General features: G+C 49.8%; 1 protein-coding gene across 7 annotated transcripts in view; it reads left to right on the plus strand.

Moving 5' to 3' along the window:
* Positions 1 to 13,872, plus strand: part of C11H10orf71 (chromosome 11 C10orf71 homolog) — a 56,096-nt gene that overhangs the window by 22,017 nt on the left and 20,207 nt on the right. The window contains exons 1-2 of one of the 7 annotated variants that reach the window (XM_032491674.1): positions 6,370 to 7,742; positions 7,864 to 7,988. The exons of 1 other annotated variant lie outside the window; for it this stretch is intronic. The gene's annotated coding sequence lies outside the window, so the exon portion shown is untranslated. 5 more of the 7 variants (XM_014562651.2, XM_032491675.1, XM_014562654.2 and 2 more) reach the window with 5 other exon arrangements.

Raw genomic sequence — 13,872 nt, forward strand, 5'->3', positions numbered from 1 at the left:
CTCATTCTTACACCTGTGCGCTCCTGTCCCCAGAGGTAACCATTTCAGTTTGGGGCCTATTTTTTTATTGTTTTCCTTTAATCTAAGCAAATATATATAAATGCCCATGCATCTGTATCCTCTCCTCCATAAGTAAATTATAACATCACATGAGACACCCCTGTTTCTCCCCGTTGCCCTGGGAATTGCTCCCTGTAAGGTTGGAGAGAGGCCCCTTGTCCCTTTCTATAGCTGCATAGTACTCCACTGTGAAGTGGATCCCAGCTTCTTGTCCTCCTCTCACCACCTCCTCAGCCCCAAGCTCCCAGGTTTTTCAGTCCCTGCAGATCAGCTCTTGCCCTCCTACAGCCAAGGCAATCAGAATTACAACAGAACAGCTTCATCAGCTTATGGTACCCATCCTTGTGTGGCTACCTGTGCTAAGCATTTGCATCATCTCATTTAAAGTAAGTAGCAAATGAAAGTCTGACGAAATCAAATCATATGCCCAAGGTCACACAGCTGCTATGTGGTCGATCTGGGAAGAGAACCTTTATATCTCTGAGGCCAAACTCTTTCGTCTTGGCTGCTTCACTAATCAGACTCTCCTGGCTGTGCCTCCAGAAGTTCTGTATGGCCCTGCCAAGCATCAACAGAGAAGGAGTGGAAAGGGGACAGCTGGATCTACCTGACACCTGTGACCCACACCAAAGGCTACTGGGAGGCAAGATCTCAGAGAGACAGCAGGACAGGATGGGAACTCACTTGGGCTGAACGAATCCCTGAATTCAAGCCCCAGCCTCACCTTCTCCTGGTTCTGTGACTTTGGGCCGTTTGCTTGGCTTCTTACGCCTCTGCTCTCTCACCTGTGAATGTATCTCCAAGACGCAGTAAGGACAAGGGCGGTAACAAAGGTGAAGGCCCTCAGTAGTGCCTGGGACACACGGAGTGCTCAGTAAATATTGGTTGAATTGACAAGGGCAGCAGCTTGCAGTAAATCACCTGAAGCAACAGTGGAGGAGCGGAGCCAGCCCAGCTCAGCCAGCAGCACGAGTGCTTCCTGCTCCAAGTGCGGTCCTTGCACCAGCAGTGTCAGCATCATCCTGAAATTAGTTAGAAACGCACATTCTATTTTATATATAGTAGTTAGTATCTGCAAATCCCAAACTCCTAGTTTATCCCTCCAAGCCCCTCCACCCGGGAACCATACATTTGTTTTCTGTGTCTGTGAGTCTGTTTCTGTTTTATAAATAAGTTCATTTGTGTTATTTTTTTTAGATTCCACATGCAAGTGATAGCATATGGTATTTTTCCCTTCCTCTTTCTGGCTTACTTCACTTAGTATGATGATCTCCAAGTTCATGCACGTTGCTGCAAATGGCATTATTTTATTCTTTTTATGGCTGAGTAGTATTCCATCATCCGCCAATTGAAATTTAGGTTGCTTCCAAGTTCTGGCTATTGTAAATAGCACTGCTGTGAATATTGGGATGCATGTGTCTTTTCAAATTAGAGTTTTCTCCTGATATATGTCCAGGAGTGGGATTGCTGGATCATATGGTAAGGCTATAATATAAAATAGATAAACAACAAGGTCCTACTGTATAGCACAGAGAACAATATTTAATAACTTGTAATAGCCTATAATAAAAAAGAATATGAAAAGGAATATATATTTATGTATAAATGAATCCCTTTTCTGTACACCAGAAATTAACGCAACATTGTAAACTGATTACACCCCAATAAAAAAATAAAATGAAATAAAATAAAATCACATCCCTGCTCTCAAAAAAATGCACATTCTGAGGGAGGGCTCCAACAATCTGTGTTTTCACCAGCCCTCCAGGTGATTTGGGAACCACCGCTTGAAGGAAAGCCCAGCACTCTGAGTCCATAATGGCAGGGAGAGGCATGAGGCAGTCCTGAGCCCCCCTCCCTCACCTCCAGAGCTCCCCTTGCATTCACTAGCACATAGCAGGTGCAGGGGAGAACAAGGCAGAAAAAGTGAAAGTGTCCTTGGAGCTTGCATTCGTGGAAGGATGTAGACAGGGCACAACCCCAGGACCAAAGAAGGGAGAGGTTCCCTAAACAGCATGGAATGATAGAGGCTGAGGGTCTTTAGATGGGATGGTCAGAAAAAGGCTCTCTGAGCAAGTGACCCCTGAGTTGATGTTTGAATGGGGAGAAGGAAGCAGCTGTGTAAACATAGGGGCAGAGTGCTCCCAGCAGAGGGTCAGCAGCTGCAAAGGTCCTGGGGCTGGATAGAGGCAGGTGGCTGGAGCCAGTGTAAGAAGTGATTCTTACCTTGCTCCTTCTCTGAGGTCAAAACGATCATGCTAATGCTGTGCCAGAAATGGATGTAAGACAAACAAAAGCCTTCTTCCCCAGGTGCTGCTGGGGGAAGACAGCAGGCAATGCCTGGGGGTGCAGGACCTCAAGAGACCTCACTTGGGCTGTGCACTCCAGCCCTGCCTCAGGACCTTCTTCCCCCACAGTCAGGCTGCTCTGTGTGATCCTCCCACCACATTGCTGCAATTCTTCCAGGAAGACCCTGCTCCCAAGGTATTTTAACGATTATGGCACCAGGGGGGAAAAACGCAGTCCAAGGAGACAGGAACACCTGAATTTGAGACCAGCTCTGTGGCCAATTATATAATTTGGGGCAAGGGATTTCATCTCTTTGACCTTGTTCGGCATCTGGAAATAGAGATAGGCATGGCTTCCTCCCAGGCTGGTTGCGAGGATCAAAATACACACAGTGTACAAGACAACTAACCCGGCATCCAGTAGGTGCTTGAAAAACGGTAGGTGGCTAACAGCACTTTTTCTTCCTTAGCAGAAAGTTTAATTTCTTAAGTGCCAGTATTTTACAGATAATGGTAGAAGCCAGTAGGAACAGCAATATTAGTGATCTAGGAATACAAAGTTCCTGTCTGAACTCTGAGCAGTTGATGACGGAGAAGGTGAGACGTGTCCACCATGAGCACATCAGCCCTGATCCCAGGAACGGACTGGCCTCTTGGGCATGGAGGTCTCATGGCAGTGAGGGAGAGGGTCCACGACCAGGAGAAGAGCTAGCCCAGCACTGTCTATGAGAAATACATGTGTCATTTTACATTTGCCTGTAACCACACGAAAAAAGCCACAAGAAACATGTGAAAACAATCTTTCTTTTTTTTTATTGAAGTATAGTTGATCTACACTGTTGTGTTAGATTCTGGTATACAGCAAAGTGATTCAGTTATACAGATACATATATATTCTTTTTCATATTCTTTTCCATTATGGTTTGTTACAGGATATTGACTATAGTTTCCTGTGCTATACAGTAGGACCTTGTTGTTTATTCTGTACATAGTAGTTTGTATCTGCTAATCCCAAACTCCTAATTTATTCCCCCCACCAACCTTTCCCCTCTGGTAACTGGGGAAGTCTGTTTCTGTTCTATAAATAAGTTCATTTATATCATATTTTAGAGTCCACATATAAGTGATATCATATGATATTTGCCTTTCCCTGTCTGATTTACTTCACTTAGTATGATCATCTCTAGGTCCATCTGTGTTGCTGCAGATGGCATTATTTCATTCCTTTTTATGGCTGAGTAGTATTCCATTGTGTATACATACCATATCCTCTTTATCCAGTCATCTGTCAATGAAAATTTAGGTTGCTTCCATGTCTTGGCTATTGTAGTATATTTTATTAGAGCCAAAATAGTTAAAGTATTACCATTTCAACTTGGATTCAACATAATATTCAATACAGAATATTACTAAGAAGTTACTTTATGGTTTTGTTTTGTTTTGTTTTGTTTTTTGGTACCAAGTCTTTGAAACCTAGGTTTGGAGTGCCCATTAGCCACATGTTGTTTATTGGGACTGAAGTGGATGGAGTGGCTCAAGGGTCGGCACACTATGGCTTGTGAACCAAATCTGTCCCACCCCTGTTTCTGTACAGCCTCATGAGCTAAGAATGGTTTTTACATAGTTAAATAGTTGAGGGGGAAATCAAAACCAGAATATTTTGTGATATGTGAAAATTACATGAAATTCACATCTCTGTGTCCATAAATAACATACAATTGGAACACAGCCCCACTTATTCATCTACAGAGATCTCTGCTTTCCCTGGCTGAGCGGAGCAGTTGTGACAAAGACCACTTGGCCCTCAAAGCTGAGAACATTTACTCTCCAGCCTTTTACAGAAAACATTAGTTGGCCTGTGCTCCAGAGACTAGAGCACAGCTCCACCAGCTCCTCCTGACTCCAGGACTTCTGCAAGCCTCAGTTTCCTCACCTGGAAAGCGGGGGCATGAATGGTCATTCCACATAGGAAAGATTTAGTGAGAGAGAGTAGACAGTGCCTGGCACATCATGGGTCCTGGGGAAATATCGGTTCCCCCATCTCATCTTTCTCTAGCTCCCTGGCAGGCCATAACAAAATAACGCTGGGCCCTTAGGTAGAATGTACTGTGTGTAGGTTAATTTACCTAACGACTCAGAATAGTGCAGAGCACAGAGTAAAACGTTTATATGTGTTCACCAGTATTACTCTTTTGTTGTTATTATTATTATTATGAAGCCCAGGAAATGCACCAACCTCCTGAAAACATTTGTGGAAAGGATTCCCCAAGGAAACCAAGCACTAGTGAAGAGCTCTCTGAGAGGCAGTTCAAGATCACGAGGCAGAAGTGGAAGAAACAGGGGAGTTGCCTCATGTCATCTGCAAGGATGTGAACTTGAAACACCCAGAACCAGAAACTGGCCTGAAAGACCCCTTCCGCATTGCCCTCCTGACCAGTTTTGGAATGAATACAGAGGCAGAACCGAGTTGATCAGCAGCAAAATGAAGTTAGCCAGTGTCACGCATGACCCGGCAAGGGCGAGGCCATTTTCACCCACGCCGTCAGGCAGCTGGGCAGCTCCCACTACGTTCCAGAGGTTCTGCGAAGAGTCGGGGCCAATGAAGTCACCGCAAGGAGGGGACGCGATAGCCCGCCACCTGAGGACAGCGTTATTTATGCTCTTGCAGAATGCACAAGCGGATCTTGTTTTTCTGGACGATGAGGGAGCCGGCTCACATAGCGTCCGTGATTCTACATTTAGAATTGTGTCTTCATTCACATTCTTTCCACGCAGCTCACAGCTCTTGGACTGGAAGAGAGTGGTCACTTACTTTGCCTGGGCTCGTCCCCCCAGAAAGATGCCAGCTCCTGCTCACGCAGACCCTGAGCTCCTGGTGAAGCTCAGGCTGAGTTCTCAGGGTGTGTTTTGTGCCTGGTGGGGGGGGGGGGTCCACGCTGGTGCCCCACCATGAGCATGGACCATACGTGGGGTCCCTGGCACCGGCAGGTGGAGGCACATTCTGGGAGAAATCGGATTCTGCAGTGGTCAGCTGTGGTCAGGCTGGCTGGACAGGGTCCCGAGCCAAGCTCTGAGGGCTCCTGCTCCCAGGACGGGCTCTTGCTGTGTCAAGTGTGTTTTATTGTTGTCTCCCGGTCCCTCCTGCTGATGTCGTTGACAAAGCTGCCCGGCCACTGCCCTGGCCCCTGAACGTTCCCTTGCTCATTCTTACAGTTTTCTTTCCTCAATCAGCCACTTCAAGCAAACACTGTCAGCTCCAGCCACACAGCAAAGCTCACCGCTTCTAGGATCCTAAACCAGACATGAGGTCATGTTTTCCACCTGTGAAGAATTAAAAGTAAGCTGGGGAAGAAACGTCCTGAGGGGTGGGAGGAAAATCAGGGGCCCTGCTGAAATCGTTTCAGCTCAGGTTACTCGCGCCCCAAAGCCAACTCCTCCATAAGATGGGCTTTAGTAACGCCACCTTTCCTAAAGCCTGGAACAAAATGATTTGGGTCAAAGGCAGATAGGGTATGAACTGACTATAAATTTGTGTCAGTGTGTAACAGGGTTAAAAAATGAACTAGAGCATTAAATCCATGATTTCCTCGATATTGCTATTGACCAAAATGCTGGGTTTTTTTTTAAATTTTCCATTGAATTTTCAATTTAAATTCTCTTTACAGAAAAATACATAAACAGTGAACAGATGGTTGAAGATGTGGCAAAAATCATGAAAAATAACTGACTGGCATTTGAGAAGCTTTGCAATGTACAAGCCTATCTGTGTACATGAATGCTTTTGATCAACCCCACAAGGCACAGGCAACCTGTCCATCTCAGAGACAAGGAAACTGAGGCACAGAGAGGCTGAGTGTTGGGGCTAGTCTCAAACAGCTAGGAATACGAGGGGCCAGGGCTCCAAATCCTATGTTTTTTTTTGTTTTGTTTTAATGCTGGCTTGCATCTCAAGTTGATCCTTTTAATCTGCCAGGTTGGCTACTGTTGGTTTGGACAAGCAGTGAAGGTGGGTGGGGTGGGTACCATCAAGGGGTTCACTTTGGTCTCCCTCAAACCATGTCTGAGTGCTGATCAGTGAGCAGGTGTCCCCACAGGCAGGTCTTAAGCTCTTAGGGCAAAAGGTAAGTTTTGAGGCTCCCAGAGAGAAGGAGCTGGATCCTCCTGCTGGTTGGGAGTCTGACCCTTCCATTCACAGAGCAATGAGTTGTTCTTTCTGATTTGTTTGAACTGAAGTACAGAGACCCAGCTCCCTGTGACCATGGCACCACTGGGTTCAAGACGAGGTGGTGCCAGGCCTTGAGTTGGGGCTGGGACAGAGGTTGCTGGCTGTGGGGAGCCCACAGGGGCAGGCAGGACACTCCACAAATAGATACAGAGGTGTGTGTGATACAGGCTTCCAAGGGTTTTGGGCATCTCGTGGAGCGGGGCACCTGTCTAGGACCAAGTACCTCTGCTTTCCTAGGCCATGGGGCAGGGGAGCATGAGAAAGGATCTTGAAAAGAAAGAAAGCAAACAAAAAGGTCTGCATTAAAATTCTTGTGCTCCTGGTAGTGAGCAGACTCTCCCAGGGCACACTTGGGAAGGGTTAAGAGGGCACCTGGGAGCTGTTACAGAGGGAGCAAAAGCAGGAGGGCTGGAAGACATCTGGATGTCTGCAGGCAGTTTGGGGAGCAGGTGACCCCAGGCCAAGAGAGAAAGTGGCCATGGGGAAGGTGGAGCCCCTCCCAGAGGCAGAGAGAGCAGCTCTCCCCCTGGCAGAATGAGACTGGTCCACTGGCACTTGGACCTTGCAAAAACCAGATCCGCCACGGCCAGGCTCACCAAACGGGCGCTTACCTCGTCCCTTCCCTGATTATTTCATATCCTCCTGCAGCTCTCACCCTGAAACCCCAGCCTGGCCTGCCCCCAGCCTGCTGCAGCTGGGCATGTTATTTTGCTCCAAAAGCACAGCCGAGGACGGCTCCTTACTCGAGGAATGCAGGCTGCGGTCCTCCGAGCCGATGATGAAACAGGCTATTTCTGCCCCGGGACATCAGCAGGCCTCCGGGCGCTGGCTCCAAGGCACACACGCTATCGTGTTTTCAATGTTTGTCTAAACAAATGTTTTCCTTTGCACCTTGGGCTATTTTTCTTTGAGTCTCGGTGCTGGAATAGTTTTCAAACTCATTCTGGATTAAAGTTGGACTCTTGGTCAGGGTCCGGCTAAGAGGCGAGCCATTTCTCTCTCCCCAAGTTATCTATTACCCGTGGCCGATCTGAAGATAAAAATAGCTGCAGAAGCTGTTTGTTTAATCTGACTGTTACTTGACACCACGCGGGTGTTGCAGTGGGGACTGTTTGCCTCTTCTCCACCAAGAACACCATTTGGTCTCCCCCGGCTGGCTCCCTATTTAGGTACGCTTCCCGAACTTCCCGTGTCTGGGCAGCTTCTGGGCACTGATTGTCCTCAGGTGGGCAGGTTTGTGGACAATAAGAGGTCCAGGTCTTGAATCTACTCCCCCCTATCTTTGGGCAGTCCGGCTACAAGGGAAGAAATCTGGGCTGCTGGGCAGAGCCGGGCTGCTGGAAGAGGCAGGGTTTTCTGTCCCCATTCCTGGGAGGCCTGGAGAGCAAGCCGCCGGGACTCGCGGAGAGCGGAAGGTAGGGACAGGCGCTGATCTGGTTCCTTCGCGTAGGCAGAGAGGCTCAAGCTCCGGCCGCAGGGATGTGCGCTCTGACCAGCGGTGTTGGATGTCTCTCTGTGCCAGGGTGCTGTGCAGGGCGGCGTGAGCGGCCAGGGGCATGTCGAGGGCTGAGTTGCTCGGTGTGCTGGGTGTGCTGTGGTGCTGGATTGCTGTGTGGACCGTGAGGGTACAGAGTACACGGTATAGACCTGTGTGACTTTGTCCTTCCGTGCATCTGTCCGGGCACTCTGCTCGCATACAGCTGAGAGGGCACAAGCCTTGGAAGTGCCCGGGGCACTGCACTGCCGAATGGGGGCCACCCCACAGTCACACGTTCTGTGCAGGGAGACTGGCTTTCTTGTGTTCCCCAGTGCTGGGTCAGGCAGGAGCCTATCAGCCGTAACAAAGAGGACAATTGGTCAGCGGGACATTCTGGCCCATGGACTCCAAGAGCATATGTGACCTCAGCAGGGAACTCCTGCACAGTCTGTGTTTTCTCCCACACCCTGGGGGTTCCTAGTCAGCTCCCGCAGGGTGGGCTTGGCCAAATCTAAAATCATACTCTTTTTTTACCTCGTGCAGAAGAATTGATCGTTGAGAAGAGCGATACTAAACATGTATGGAAAGCTAGATAGCCTTTATTTTAAATTTTTTTGGTGGGGGGAAAATTCATTCATTTTATTTATTTATTTTTAGAGGAGGTACCGGGGATTGAACCCAGGACCCTGTGCAAGCTAAGCATGTGCTCTACGTCTTGAGCTACACCCCCCCCCAGATAACCTTTAAAAAGTTATTATTTAGGACTTTATAACACTCCCAAGGATATTGATAATCGAGGAGGCTATGCATGGGGGGGCAGGGCAGGGACTATATGAGAAATCTCTGCACATTTCACTGAATTACTCAATTTTGCTGCAAACCTGAAACTGCTATAGGAAATAAAGGCTTTTAAAAAAAATCAGCATAAACTATGGATCATGTATTTTAACATAATCTAACTCGGTTGTTACAAACAATGTTTGAAGTAGTATTTTTTAATACCCACAAGTCTAGGAGCCCTGGAAAGTAGATAGAACACGTGTTTGTGTTAAATGAGGTCTAATGTTCCAGCATTTGTGTTTTCTTTACTCCAGTAGTTGGTAAACCACTGAGCTGGGCACCTGGTTTTGTAAATAAAGTTTTATTGGCACACAGCCACACTCGTTCAATTTCCATGTTGTCTCAGGCTGCTTTCATGCAACTGCTGAGGCCATGTGGCCAGCAAAAACAAAACATTTATCATGCAGCCCTTTACAGAAAGTATTTGCTGACCCCTGTTGTACAAGAACACTCCTTGAGATGGGTCGATCTGGTACATACACAAAAAGCATGAACATCCTAGCTTTTACAACAGTCTGTGAGCCGGACCCTTCAGGACCACCAGCCAGTTCTGGAGACCCCTGCCCCTCTACTGGGCCGGTTTTTCCAGTCTAGCTGGTACAGGAGATGTTCAGTCCGCTGCTGGGAAGGTTAGCTTTGCTGTAGAGGGTGGCTTGGGCTGAGCAGGGCCGATTGTGCTTATCAGGGTGGTTTATAAATAGACGTCTCCGGGTGACCCAGGTCCAGCGTGTTTCTGCCCCTTGGTCTTTGGAAGGGGAACGATTGTGCCTGCTCACTGGTGACCGGAAGCTCATTGGGATGAGAGCAACTGTGCCTGCTGGGAGGAAAGGGGCTGATAGAATGAGGGGTCCTGGAAACAGGGGCTTGGATCCCCTGGGAGCCTGGGAGATGGAGGCGTGTGGAGGAGATGGGACAGAGACAACCCCCAATCCTCCAAGGATGAGTGCATCCACCCCAATGTCCTCCCAATAGGACTCTAGCAAGTGACTTGGTGTTTTCTGCTTTTTGCCCCTGACCCTAAGGAAGCCCTGGAGACCCTGTACAGCAAGGGGAAGCTCCACGTCTGGAAATAGCCTTATTCCTCCAGCCTATGCCAGAAATCTCAGTAACTGAAACCCGCCAGGGCTGGGCCATCTTCCTCACTGGCTCTTGGTGCCTTCAGTCCCTCTGCCCAGGGTTACTGGAGAGATGAAAAGGGCTTTCAGAGACGGTGGCCCATGTATAGACACATGGCACTGACATTTCCCAAAAGGCTGCAGTGGGTTTTGGTTTTATTTCCATCTGAGGGTTTAAACCACATTTTGCCAGATCCAGCCAATCCATAGCCTTATAACGCAGTCTTATGTCTCATTTCTTTAGTTGGGAAAACCCCAAACACCTCTCAGTTTCTATTTGATCCCAGGGGTGGCAGGACAGGAACTGGGAGGTGTGGGGGGACACGGGGGACAAGGGATCATTCAAGGTGCATGGATCTAGGCCCCAAAATGGAATGTGTGGAGCACCGCTGAGATGTGTCCCCGCCTCTTCCCCACATAAGTCAGTATCATTCTGGAACATTCCCTGGAAGGGGCTGCATGTGTGAGTAGTATGTGGCCGCTGATGTCAAGGCTGAGATACAGTCGGTTGTCAGCTGGCCCCAGTTCCCAGGCCGAGGGCTGAAGAAGGCTTGGTGTGAAGTGCAGTCCCTTCCGAGCTGCGTCGCTCAGAGCGTTTGGGAATCTGATCGCAGGAGGGGCCGCAGAGCTAATGAACTTCAGTGGCTTTCAGCGGACTTGACAGACCTCTCTTTCTCATGGGAAGGGGCAAGGGAGCCTTCCGCACCACAGCAGTGAAAGCGGGGTGATGGCCTTCCCCGTATCCTCTGTTCTCTGCTTGGCTGGCCCTGGAGGCTCCAGCCCAGAAAGGACATTTTGCAGCGAAGGTCTTCCAAACCCACAGAGATGCTGGCTCCGAGCATCAGCAGGCTCCTTTTGTTCCTTGGGGCCTCTGCACCCTGGACGCTGTTCCCTGGCCGCAGTGGGTCCCTTCTGTCCCTGAGTTCATCTCGGCTGTCTCCCATCTTAAAGCCTTCACCTGAAGCTTAAAGGAAGGCAAGGAGAGAAAGGAAACTCAGATTTGCTTGAGCAGCCCAGGGCTTTCCTGCTCCCCACCCAGCCTGGAGGCCTCGTGCCTCTGAGCCCTGCCTGCAATGGCTAGGTCATGTCAGAGCTGTCCCTTGGCTTGCCCTGTCCTGGGGCAGCCTGGCCACCTGAGCACCACCAGCCACTCCCCTCACCTGGCCCTGCCCGTCCCTCTGAAGCAGGTGAGACCCGAAAGCCACAGAGGTCGAGGGGGCAGAACTCAGACCCACTGGGCTAAACCCACAAGCTCAGAGCCATTTCTCACCCACAGTATCCCTGTAAGTTCATTACTGCAATCCAGCTGCATCACTCCCGGGCACAAAATGCTTACGAAGATGGTCTGATTTTATCCTCACTCATCCAGCATGCAAGTTTTCCCATGGTGGTTCTGGTGATGGTCTAGGAGATGCGGGCACGGTTTTCAAGGCAAACACTGTACCAGCACCAAAGCTGCTTGAGGTTGGCTGGTATCTGTTCAGAATGAGGCAGCTGTGCGATTTGGTCGGGCAGAGAAACCAGACAGAGAGGGCAAAGGCTGGAGGTGGTTCCAAGGACAGGGAAGCCTCTGGGGCCCTGGGCCGCCACCGCCTCACTTCTCTCTCCCTTTTCTGTTGGGAAAAGGTTGTCATCCTTGTGAGCCTGTGCCCCCGGCCCTGGGTTAAGCAGGTGGCATGGTGGGGATGGTCATGAGATGTTGACAGTTACTAGGTGTCAGCCACCTCACAGACACGAGTTCACCGGGTCCTCACAAGGACCCCATGAGGCTGGTACTACCTTCATCTCATTTTACAGATGAGGAAACCAAGGAGGGAGGGTAAAGCTCAGTGGTAGAGTGTCTGCTTAGCATGCACAAGGTCCTGGGTTCAATCCCCAGTGCTGCCATTAAAAAAAAAAAAAAAAGGACAGATCAGGAAACCAAAGCACAGAATGGTTTCATAATTTATAATTGCTGAGGGCCACTCACAGCCAGGACAGCCAGGAACCACGCCCAAGGGGGGTCTGGCCTCAGTCCATGCCCCTCCCACTAGGCTAAAGCACCCCCACTTGGGGATTAGAAATGAGGCAAGTGGCATTCAGTAAGCGCCTACTATGCGCTTTCCACGCATGAGCTCTTTGAAAGCGCACCGAAATCTTGACGGGTGTTAGCATAGCCATGGTAGATGTGGGATTGCTTCCGTGCGCTGCCTGCTTCAGAGCAGCGGAAGCTTCCACTTGCCAGGTCCTTTCTCTGTGTAAGTCTCTTCTGGGCTCTTGATGTTTTTTCCCTCTACTCTTCACAACCACCCAGGGAGGCAGGTGCAGTTGCAGATGAAAGAAGGGAGGCTCAGAGAGGTGGGGGAACTGGCTGAGGTCACACGGGGCTAAGAAATGGGAGCGTGATCTGACTCTAACACGATGATCTTTCTACCGCCATCTGCTCGGTACCCAGCTTGGACCCAGCTGGGTGCCTGTGCACAGACTGGCAGTAAAACTCCCTCCCAGCTGCCTTCAAGCAAGCGCTGCCCATGAGACCACTCTCTTTCCACCTCCTAAACCCTGCAGCTCAGACTGACCACTGGCTCTTCTCCCCTCCCAGGTGACAGTCCCTTGGAGAGGTGGCATTTCTGATTCATCTCTGCACCCCACACATGCACAGCCTGCCCAGAGCCCAGCCTAGAGCCAAGCAAACACAGCCCAAACCACAGTCGTGACAACCCTGAGGCCCAAGTGGCCCAAGAGCCCATGACTGATCAGTACAGCCTCCCAGAAAGGGGTACAACCTCCAGTCGCTCAAGGCCCAGGACAGCGGTGCTCCACGTGCGGTCCGCAGACCTGCAGCACCAGCATCCCTGAATGCTCTGGCCCCACCCCGACATCCCGAGTGAGCATCTCAGGGATGGGGCCCAGCACTGTGTTTCACAAGCCCCCCAGGGTATTCTGAGAAGGGAGGACCACTGCTTTAAGAAAGGAAAGAGAGACAAGCTTCCTTGTTGTTCTCAAACACAGTAGGAGATGCTCAAATAGCTGATTTCTTTTTTCCATTTCAACTCGAGCCATTGTTTTAAATAATCTTGCCTATTGGAAGAGGGTTCTTCAGTTTTCATTTTTAGACAGATAGCCCGGGTGGCCACATCTAAACTTCTCACCGCTGTAAGCATTCCATGAGGAACTCTATAAAGAGAAGGGCTAGTTGTCAGTCCCATGACTGTACCCCCCACAGCAGGGAAGTTCTCTCTCTTTCCTTCCTTGCAGAGCCAGGCTCACTATTGTCACTCGGATTGGAGAAAGGACAGCTGTCATCTGTCAACCAGGCATCTCTCTTCTACTTCCCAGCCTCCAGCAGGAAGTGAGGAGAAGGTCAGGGACAGCAGGGCTCTGACATGTGTGCACGTTGAAAGTGATGGGGGGAGTGTTAGAAATTCCCGGTGACTCTCTATGGGAGGCACCTCCCCCCAGCCCAGATACCCATGGCTTCCTGAAGTTCAGGGCCATGGAAGGTGGTACCCTCCTGGATGCTGCCACAGGATGACTACGTCCAGCAGAAGCCTTTTCTAGCTTTACTAAAGCAAATGCTCCTTGTGGGAAGAACAAGGCATGGGAGATGGAAGAGAAGGTTCCATTAGAGATGCCGCCATCTGCCTTACCCTGCGGGGACACCGTGGCAGAGGGAGACGCCCATCCCATAACTCTCTCTGCCTTGGCTGCACAAAGAGGGAGAGACCGTTTGGCACAGAGATTTGGGTCTGAATCCTGGCTCTTCTACTCCCTGCTGTGTGACCTTGAGCAAGTTCCTCAACCTCTCTGACCCTCAATTTCTCCACCTGATTCCTTTGGCACAGGCCCTGTCTAACATGCCTCGTGGTTGTGACTCCTGAGCGAGAT

Source organism: Camelus ferus, chromosome 11 (genome assembly GCF_009834535.1).
Source record: "Camelus ferus isolate YT-003-E chromosome 11, BCGSAC_Cfer_1.0, whole genome shotgun sequence".
In the NCBI taxonomy this organism is placed as follows: domain Eukaryota; kingdom Metazoa; phylum Chordata; class Mammalia; order Artiodactyla; family Camelidae; genus Camelus; species Camelus ferus.